The sequence below is a fragment of the Zeus faber genome (assembly GCF_960531495.2).
Source record: "Zeus faber genome assembly, chromosome: 8".
Classification (NCBI taxonomy): Eukaryota; Metazoa; Chordata; class Actinopteri; order Zeiformes; family Zeidae; genus Zeus; species Zeus faber.
Window position 1 is genome coordinate 5768656 of NC_137195.1, and position 11148 is coordinate 5779803.

The 11148-nt window shown below is 46.9% G+C and overlaps 1 protein-coding gene across 2 annotated transcripts in view; it reads right to left on the reverse strand.

Moving 5' to 3' along the window:
* Nucleotides 1–11148, reverse strand: part of mef2d (myocyte enhancer factor 2d) — an 83962-nt gene that overhangs the window by 72500 nt on the left and 314 nt on the right. The window contains exon 1 of one of the 2 annotated variants that reach the window (XM_080005440.1): nt 10059–10175. The exons of the other annotated variant lie outside the window; for it this stretch is intronic. The gene's annotated coding sequence lies outside the window, so the exon portion shown is untranslated. Of the gene's footprint in view, nt 1–10058; nt 10176–11148 lie in introns of those variants that run through there. 2 annotated transcript variants of the gene reach the window in all.

Sequence of the window (11148 nt, forward strand, 5' to 3'; positions counted from 1 at the left end):
CACGGAAGCGTGATGCGAGCACGCACAGCTGCACGCGCGCACACACGCACGCACGCACGCGCGCGCACACACACACACACACACACACAGCTCACCATACATTCCCTCGCACACAAATGGATGCATGATGAATTCAAGCATGTACGCATTCATGACTGCGTACGTGCCTTGGAGATATGTGTGCTATTGTGCATGCACCCATATGCACACAAATGGGGAAGTGTGTTTCTTTGGAAGGGTGGAAAGGGGAATTTTCCCAGTCCCAACCCCCTACCCGACCCCTCTCCTCCTCCTCCTCCTCCTTTCTGGATCCATTCCCAGCTCTGGATGGGTAATGGTCGCTCTACCCCACCCCCCCCCCCCCTTTTTTTTTTCACCGTGCTAGCTTAAACCTAGCTAACTCGGAAAGCCCTGCGCAGATGATGCCATTGCACAGCGACAGCTGGAAAGCCGTAAAGCAACGGCACGCCCCAGCAAGAACGAGGCTGATAAACATTCAAATGAGGCCATAACCTCCCCGCCGCGCTCCACTGCCGTGGGAAGAGGTGTGGGAGTGAAGCGGAGGGGGAGGAGGCAGGGCCGGCGAGGTGGAGGTCAGATGATGAAGAGCAGGAAACTAGATAAAAGCGAGACAGAAGGGTGCAAGGGAAGGCGAGAAAACAAGCGACGAGAGGATTAGAGATGGGATAGAGCTGGGGAGGGAGAGGGAGAGAGAGGGGGGGAATTGGATGGGCTGAGAAGCCGGGGTGTAGCATTTCAGCTCCTGGCTCTTGTGCTTGCGGTTTCAGCTGTGCCGGAGTGATGGCCAGCAGCCCCTGCTCTCACGCCACGGTAACCCCGTCGGCACGGCGGCGCGACACCTGGTCCATTTCTGCCTCCAACGCTTTCTGACCTTCCTATCTATGTGACAAACATTTAGCTCAACAACTAGGCCATTGGAACTATACGATGGGTACCACAGTGTTCTACCATCGGACACCGTGCTACCTACTCAAACAGCCGAAAAAGGAGAAGGTGAATTTGGTCATGTGATGGAAATAGAGGAGTTAAACAACCTTGTTGAGGGTTTCCAGTGATTACAGCCTTCTTCAGGAGATGCCGTGAGTTATTTATCATGGAAAATATAAGTTTTGTATTGGCATCAATCACCTACCCTGCTACAAACAATTAGTCTGTGCCATTATTTTTAACAAGAGAAGTGCAACCATTCTAGAAAATACATTTGTATGTGTATGTGTATGTGGTGCTTAGCAAACTGAATCAAGTGACCTTGGAGGCAGATTTCTGCCCTACTCCCCCATATCATGGCTGTTTGGAAGAGGATCCTCTGCTCTGACACTCGATATCACCCTCATGGCGTATGATCAAGTTATTTTAATATAAAAGGTCATTTGCAATGGGAGTTACACGTGACAGGACGGCATAAAACAGAAGAAAGGACGGTTGAGACACTGTTCTGCGAATTCAACGCACACAAGATCTAGAAATCCAGGGGGCGTCGTTGCGAAAGAAACATCAGCCAAAATCGGGGCGGTTCTCCCCGTTCCGACTTTTCTTTTCACCCCGTGGTCGGATTAGAAACTTCGAGCCTTTCCAGACTGTAATGGACTTTTGAATAAAAATGCCTGGCCGTTGAAGCTTGCCCAAAGCCGAACTAAATGGATTCCAATAGAATTTAAGGGGATTTTGACACCGCGGCCCAGTCAAGGTCAAGCCCGCCCCACTGGTTGCACCGTGTTGGAGCCCTGAAAGTGCTTTGACTCCTCACTCGTCTTCCGCTCATTAAGGTTAATCCTGCAAATGTGCACTGTTAAGTTGCATTTAACCTACATAGGTTGTGATTTCTTGATCCCGGCCGAGTGGCCCCTGATCCCTGCGCGGACCCAAGGCAATGTCCATTTGACAAGCTTTGTGGAAGACGACCCTTTCAGTGGCCACAGTATATTAAGGGAAGAAAAATACAAGTTAATCTGGATAAGACCGGCAGACGAGCGCAAAGGGAGCAGATTGAGATGACCGGTTTTGCATGATGAGAGAGACAGAGGGAAAAAAAAAAACAGACAAGAGTTTTAATATACTCCTATGTTTGATAATCCCAGGTCAAAATAAATGCTTTGTGTACCTACAATTTTCATGTATCTATCTGGTCGTCAAAATCAGGTCAGCACAGATTCGCAATGAACAAGGCCCAAAGCTGGATATTTCAAGAAATGTCTTCAGAGGCGGAACGGATATATTGAGTGCGCTGAGCAGTGTATTTTAAAATTTGAGTCGCGATTTACCTTTTTTTTTCCCTTTCCTTTCTCCCTTCCGCTGAAGTTTAATATACCGGTAATTGATCTTCACAGAATGAATAGCGAGCGTGGTTTGATTCCCGATAAGACGGCTGTCCTTATTTGTATGAGTAATATTGTTCTGCAAAAAAAAATTTATATATATAAAAATTATATATATATATGTTTCTCAAAATAGACTGACATCATTTTTTCCATTTAAAAATGAGAAAGCAGTTATATTTATTTTGTTATTTACTGAATACTGAAGTATAGCTGTAATCAGTCATGATGATCGTGAATATAGTTGAGTAATTCATATACAGTTCATAACTGCGATGAGCAAATAAAATTTTTTTTTTTGTCAATTTGATGCCAATATCACTGTATTAGTCTATAACCGTGTAAAAATGCACATCCACCTCATGAAGAAGCACCATTTAATGACATTGAACACCCATATTCAAGCAGAATACAACATTTAAGTGGTATTTTTTGCAACATTTCCCCCCTAAAATCCGGGTGGAAATTCAGCTCAAATCATAGCAATCAGGCGGTTATATAATTACAGCATCTCTAAAGTATAGTGCCCAAAGTTGAGCGGGCAGAAGGTTAATGCCTCTCCCAGGGCAAACCTGAAGAGGAAACATGACTGTTGAGTCAGAGCAACATCTCTGGATTAGCTCCTCCAGTTCCTGTGGTCCGTCAAAAAGCAGACAGTGAAAATCTATTTACTCACTCTAATCTTTCATCTGAAGAGGGGCTATCTGTCATGAACTATAGGCTGTTGATTATAAGCATAGCTTGGGCTACAGCCAGTGGTCAGACTCAAAGAATAATTCAGAATCTAACTTGCCATTCGGGGAGCCGGAGGAATCGCGACATACAACTGAAAAATGACTCCGCCGGCCTCCACTCATTAGAAAGCTTCTACAGATTCTATTAGTGTGTTATAAAAAGCTCACAAAAGTAATTTCATTGAAGTGGAGGTTGGGTTTATTTTAATGGAATTAAATTGTTGTTTTCATTCAAGTTTATTTTAGACTCAAATGCGGATACATTCATGGTGAGGTCTCGCCACACACCCGACATTGTGGCAGCCGTTGCTATCTTACGGTTGGTTCTGTGGCCACACGTGGCTGCTGTTGTTATCACGTGGCCCACTTCCCCTCTCTTTACACCAGGGCACAACAGCGATGTCGCAAAAAGCGTTTGTGTAATATTTCAGGCCGATGTGATTTGGGCTTACTTATTCCTTCTATAGCCGATCCAGCGTCTTTTACTGGTATCAGCACCAATCCAATACCCCGTATTAGATCGGTGCCATCTCGAGTTAAAAGTGCTTCCGCCTCAGCAACCGATGGCTTGGTGTATTCAGCACAAACACCTCATGTTTGTACATGTTCCAGTGTAAAATGCGCCTTGTGTTTCCCCATCAAAATGTTCAGTAACCAGCCGACAGAAAATGTGCTCTTCCTGCAGAGAGGATCCACTTTTCCTTCCATTTTGCTTATTTTTAACGTCCACAGTTACTACGAAGAGTATGTTTAATCATTTTATTTACAAAATAAAAGTTTTATTTATAAAAGGATTATTACTGCCATAAATGTTTGCGAGATTCATCAAAGATTGCTCATCTCCAAATGGCTCCATCTGCTTGATAGTACGAAAGTATGACGAGATAAATAAAAGGGCAAGATAAATTGACCTGGGTCCAGACCTTTGAATCCTCCTGCGCCACCCAGTTGATTGATTATTATGGTCGAGCGTCATGACTGGAAACTGTTTTTTTTTTGGTGGAAAAAACAATCGTTGGGTAAAAGAAAACAAAAAACAACGATCGGTCCAATGAGCCAAGCTCATTTTCTTTTATAAAAGATCCTATCCAGACATTATAAACTGTCAAAAAATGCTCTATGTTGAATATTAATGTTTTTTATATTTTTCCAAAGAACTACCTTAATAGTATCTCTATACCATGTGACTATATGGTGCCTTTTGACCACAACTACCACATAAAAATGACACAAAGGGCTTTCTGGAATTCAAAATTGTTCATTCAGGGCAAACTGTTATTGAACAAAAACCCTTGGACTCAGGAGAAATACAATTTAGGAGCATATTTCTCTTCTAAGCCAAATGTCATGATAAAACCCAAAGTTACATGAAATGTTAACTTTAGTTTCTTCACATCTTTAATCCGCAATTGATCATTTGCTTCAAAGCTTCAGGCACATCATTGTATTATATTTTGCTGAAAATCTAACTGACGCCTGAAACTGACTCTTAATATGCAATAGCTGAGTACATAATAATATTAATAATAATAATAATAATTTGCAAGAATAACAAAGTATTCCTGTGCATGGTCAACAATAGCTGATTATTGTCGGGAAAATACCTGTCTTTGTTACGCCTGTCTCGGTTATAAAAATATGCAGTTGGCCTGCAGCAACAAATGAAAAAAGGACGCTGCAGACCAAACACTTGCCAGAGCAAACACAGCTAAACTAACAACAAATCCCCCATCGGGCTGTTCGAAGACTCCCCCCCATCACAACCCCAATCAGCAGGCTCCACTTCATGGTTGAGAATCATGCCGCTTGCTAAGATGGCTGTCCAGAACTCTTGCTATTCCTGCAGCACTCAAGCCCCACCACCCACCCAATTCAACCCCGATCCCCACCCTCTCTGTCCCGGACCTTAGGTCCCGCTTCACCCCGCTCGCCCAGCGGACGACCCCCCCCCCCCGCCCCCGTCCTGCTCCCCCTCTCCACAGTGACTATCACCTCATTACGTTAATTGATGTTTAACCCCCAGATCAGTGAGTGATGATGGCTCAATTAAGAGCTTGCTGGAGGACAGAGATTAGTGCTGTGTAAGTAAGGAGGTTTGCTTTTCCACGGCCGGGCCTTTCCGCACCCTAATCCTCCACCGCGGGCCCGCAGGTCGGACCGCAGAGGCCGTGTTGACAAACGGTTTCAAACAGAGGAAATATCTCCCCGCCGTCCTCCTTCTGTGTTGTGGCGCCATTTGACTCCACACTGCGTGGTGCACCTCTGGCTCGTACATTGTGATGAAGCAGAAACAGGGGGGGCCATTTTGAGAACACAGCAGGCAGAGAGTTGTGTCGTGAGGTGAAGCGTACCGGTGCTACTTCCCACATCAAGCGGCTGATGGATTCTTTTCTATGAAAAGTGCACCTTTGACTGGAAGTTCCATTAGCCGAAAGGGAGACGTTTCTCTGGGTTGGACAATGTTCTGGGTTAAAGCAACCCTGCCATGATTGAACCATGGCCATAATAGCAGAAGGCAGAGCCCTGCTGCGCAGCAGAGTTCTTCCTGTTCTCCTCACTCAGCGTGGGAACAGCGGTCGGCAAAATCTGCCCTGGAATCTGCGCATAAAAGAGGCCACAAAAGCAAACTGACCAGAGCCGAGACCCAGGTAGTAAGTGCTCTGCGCGACTAAAATGCACCATCTGTTTGAAAGGGCCCGTGACTTGTGGCAAGGGGTATTCAGTAAGACAATAGAAAAATGGGCTATGCTTTCCTCACATGGCTCATGTGAAGTGCCATTACTGTACGGTGTGGATGCAGGTCGGCTGGAGGCTGGAGCAGGCAGCGTTCTACAAACTCAGAAACGACTGAACCCAAAAGAACCACCGGGGAAAAAATAATAATAATAATGTCCCTGGTACCAGTGAGTATACGCAACACTTGGTGTATTCACGGTAATACAGTGCGCTTATTAACCTAAATAGAACGCTGAACTCAGATTACCCACCTCCACCCCCCTCCTGATCAAAAATGACACCGTAAACGAAGGGATATTGAGACTAATTACACACAGGAGGAGGTCTGCAAAACGTTACAACGTTCACTCTGGGGCTCACACACATTGGAACACAGACTCAACAACAGTGTATATCTTCCTCTGTTTGTGCTTGTGCTCAAAAAGGATCGCTTCCTTCGGAATAACAATAAAGATAATTATAATAATAGCAATTCAGTGGAAAGACATATTGACACCGTGGTTTTAAGAATGTTGAAGGCTGAATGGAGTTAAGCGGTAAACAATCCTTCCAAACAGTTTAGTCTAGAATTCAGGAGTAAGCTACTCCACACTCCAATTCACAATATTTGTTCCCGGGCACAGTTTAATTTCCTCCATGTTTAACTAAGAACAAAACACGGACGTCCACCGCCGACCACAATTATGTCATTTTCTTCCCTTCCCTTTAATTGCTTTTGGAGTAAGAGCGTCTGCTCAGGCGCTAATGCAGCTATTGGTTCTGCACTAACCCAATCCCATCAATACTTTTCTCTGCCAACAAGCAAACTAATCAGTGAAAATTGGAGCCCGGTGAAAATAACACGCTACGACAGAGATCCTAGAGTGGACGTGAGGAGAGCCGCGTCTAATAGAGTGTCCTACAAAATTACTTTTGTGATCGCCTGCCCTTGGGGTTAATCCATGAAACGCTTGGACCGTGTTCCTCTCACTGCGGCCCACGTCAGCGTGGCTCACAGCTCGTCATTCCAACAGCACAAATGTTACGTTTGAAAATGTTGTGTTTGCCAAAACAACGTCCCTATTGTCGGAGTGACACATTTAATAATACGGAGCCGCTTGCGTTTTTGTACATATTTCCGTGAAGGTAATTCCTGAATATGACTTCAAGCGATTTCCTGGAAAGGCTCCAGTCGTATTAACGATCTGCGGTGAATTGTATTTTACAATGTGATGACGACCAAATACACGCACGCGCGCACGCACACGCACATACACACACACAGACACAGACACAGACACACACACACACACACACACACACACAGACAGTGGAAGAGATCACAAATCTACAAATCCACTTTCCCCATCAACAGTCGTCATTATTAATTCACATTAACGGCCGTGCACCCTACAGGGACTGAGACACTCTGCAATGTCTGGAGAGCACAATGGCTGACTGCCTGTGTTTGCAATTTAGCAGGAAGCTGCAGCAGGAAAGAATGATTGTACTTCCTCATACTGGCTGCCGCGGAGGGGGGGGGGGGGGGGGATCCCCTCTGTTTTGACTAGAACTCGCAGTGCAAGCTACAAGACACATGGCTGCACTTAGGCGCTGAGAGGCCACTGCTGTTTCGTCACACGAGGCGGACTGTGCATTTTCCGGCATCCAAACCAGTTTTACACGATAAGTCAGCACTTCCCAACACGACGGCGCAATCCATAAACTTAAACGTTAGATTAAAACAACCCTTTCGAAGCACCGCGCGTGTCTCGGGTCTCTCTACCCCCCCCCGCCCGCGAGGCTTCGCCCTCTGGACGAGAGCGCTGCGAGGCTTTGGCTGCAGTCACGCTTCTCAGGCACACAAAAGCCCATTACTGTAGCTGAGCCCATAAGTTATCAAGAGCTTAAGCCCCTTTACAGAGAACTAGTCCAGTTACATTCTAACGTCCAATTTCGGATTTTAGCGCGCATGCGTCCGCTGGTGTGCCTGTTTGGGCCACTGTGTGCCCAGCTTTGGTAGACAGCGCGAGTCTATGTGCGTGCACGCAAGTGTCCCTAATGTGTCTCTAGCCAGCGGTCAAAACAAAGGGTAAGAGAAGAAGGGGAAGAGGGAACGAATGAGGCTAAGTACAAACAGAATAGTAATTGTCCAAATCAGCGCACCTTTTTCACCTCCGCACACCTTTTGACACGCACACAGATGAGGATGAGGACGCGTGTTTCCGTGTAATGCTCTCTGAATGAGGGCCTCGACTTAGGCAACTTCTTCCCAAAGAGTAAAATGACAAAGTGGTGGGTGTGTGCGTGCGCGTGTGCATGTGCGTGTGCGTGCGTTTGTGTGCGCGTGCGTGTGCGTGTGTGCTAACAGAGGGTGTGTTTCAACTTGTCAGCCAAATCCCCCCGGTCCTGCTCGCGTCACAGGGAAAGCAGCACGGACGTAAATCCACACCACACCACGATTTCCAACAAACAAGCAAATAAATAAACACCTATTAAACGTATCACATTACGGTTCCCATTTGCAGTCTAGATATTTGCGACCCCTTGAAGGGGCCCATAACGTTTGGAACCGGTCATCCTGTCGGGCGGGTTTATCATGGGCGCCTCGGGTGGGTTTCCCATCTCGCGCCTTTCCCTGTCCTTAACCGGGGAAACACGCCGAGGGGGCGGAGTCCCGGCGGCCCGGGTCCTTCTGGGGACGGCTCAGACCCGGTCAACGCTGGTCTCCTGGACTCGTAGCATCCGGACAGCCGCCGGCGCCCCCGAGCTGAGCACCCCTTATCTGGACCCCCCCGGCTTCCCTGGGGACCCTGTCTCCGCGCGACACCCTGCTACAACACTCGTCTGCGGGCCGTCTCATCCCAATCCTGCTGAAGGCAGTTGGGTCATTTGGAGGCTTCGGTGTTTTCTCTGGTGACATCGATCGAGAGTGGAGTGGTTTAGACCGTGGCTCTGCCGTCTCATTTGAAATCCTCTTATCATTATTAATAATAATAACAACAACAATAACAACAATAATAATAAGCCACCAAAAACAACTTCACGACTTGAATATAGGTTAGCAGCGTAAACAGGGCCAAATTGGATTGGGATTTTGAGGAGGAAATTAGGAGTTTGATGACATTTTCCCTCTGCAGAAAAGCAATTATCATCGGCCACAGCCTTGTGGAATCCCAACGGCACAGTTCCCCGCGCGCATAATAGCTCAAAAGATACGGAAATATCCACTCAACGCTGAGTGGATATTTCTATTATTAGAGAAAACAATCTCTCTCTCTCTCTCTCTCTCTCTCTGTCTCTCTGTCTCTCTGTCTCTCTGTCTGTCTGTCTCTCTCAGCTGTCTCTCTGTCTGTCTCTCTCTCTCTCTCTCGTTTTCTACCTCTTACCAGTGACGCAAGACTCTGGAACGATTCATTCGCAGCTAAATGACTCAGGAGTCTGGAGACGAAGGTCCAAGGCAAAAATGGCAGAGGCCGCGACTTGACATGATTCATATTGAATGTGGCCGATCACACTTTGCATTTCAAAATAAATCGCTCCGAGAGAATTGCGCTTGCGAATTGGGAATTGGATGATTTTCTGGATTCCAACTTCGCGTTCCAAGTGCGTGTCAAAATTAATCATTCAGACAAAGGCCAACGGTTGAATCTTTGTGACGATCCGCCGTTAGTCCTCCCCCAGCTCGGCGTGCCAATATTGCACCAACTGAGTCCGAGTGGGAACATCGGACGAATCTTTTTGTTTTAACCCTCTCTTTTTGTAACCGGATCGACTCGTCAGGAACCGGATCCCAAAAAAGCAGTCGAACCGTGCATCACTACCGCTTCTTTACCGCTCCCGGTCCCGGCCACGATTCCTCCTGTTGTTCACTTTTTACCCTCCCTCCCCTCCCTCCCCTCCCTCCCCTCCCTCCCCGCGGCGTCATTTGAACAGGTAAAAGCGATTTATTGCGCGACAAAGTTTGCCATGAACTTGACGCGGTCGAGCCCGTTTCGGCGGGAGGGAGCGATGACGAGAAATCGCGCCCGACGCCAGCTGACACTTGTCATCGATCGCAGTGACAGTTCCTAATGGACCGTCAGGGGGCTGGTGCCGGGGCTGCTGTGGTCCCCGCGTCACGCCTGGTCGTCAAAAGAACAACAATCACAACAACAACAACAACAAAACAACGGAAACAATTATAAAGTGTGCGCGGTGACCCCCCCTCGAACGAATCGCCCACGACCACTGAACGCGGGCGATCCGACGCCGGCGCGTCACGCGGACTTACCCCGGCGCTGCGTCCACATCTGGAGAGTCACGGATCACGCCTCTGCGGGCGAAGCGCGGGGAAACCAGTCACTTCAACTCTCTGCGGGCGCCGGGCGAAACGGATGTGTAAAAAAAACAAACAAAACAAAACAACAAAAAAAAAAAAAAACCTTTTTTCCGCTTGACGTGCGCGGTAACTATTTAACTTGAGCGGCAGACGGTGCGGCGTAAACGCTGCCCAATCTATTCCTGGAGAGGGGAGGCGGCGGCGGAGGCGGAGGCGGCGGCGGCGGAGGCGGCGGCGGCGGCGGCGGCGGCGTTGCGTCGTGATTGACGCTCCGCCCGGCCAATGGGGGGGGGAGCGGCGCCCGCGCGGGGCCGACCAATCGGGTGGCGGGGTGGCGGCGGGGAGGCGGGGCGGCGGCGCAGGAGGGACCGCGGCGGCACCGTGCGTTAGAGACGAGCCGCGTGTATCCCTCCGCCGCCCGGGCGTCTCCGCAAGTTGAGGTCGAGCGAGCGGCGGGTGGTCGCTGATCCAAGGAGGGTGACGACGGGGGGGAGCCCGAGGGAAGGTGCGCGGCGAAGTCGGTTTGACAAAAAACAAGTAATGTATAAAAAATAAAAAAATGATATATATATATACATATAAGCAAAACATATGTCATGTATGTGTATATGACATGTTGTTTTGTGTACTATATATATATATATATATATATAATATATATAATATATATATATATATATATATATATAAAGCAAAACATGTGTATGTGATATATGACATGTATGTGTGTGTGTGTGTGTATATGTATATATATATATATATATATATATAAAAAGCAAAACATGTGTATGTGTATATGACATGTATGTGTGTGTGTGTATATATATATATATATATATATATATATAAAAGCAAAACATATGTCATTTATGTGTATATGACATGTGTGTGTGTGTGTGTGTGTATGTATGTATTTATATATATAAAAGCAAAACATATGTCATGTATGTGTATATGACATGTGTATATGACATGTTGTTTTGTGTACTATATATATATATATATATATATATATATATAAAGCAAAACATGTGTATGTGTA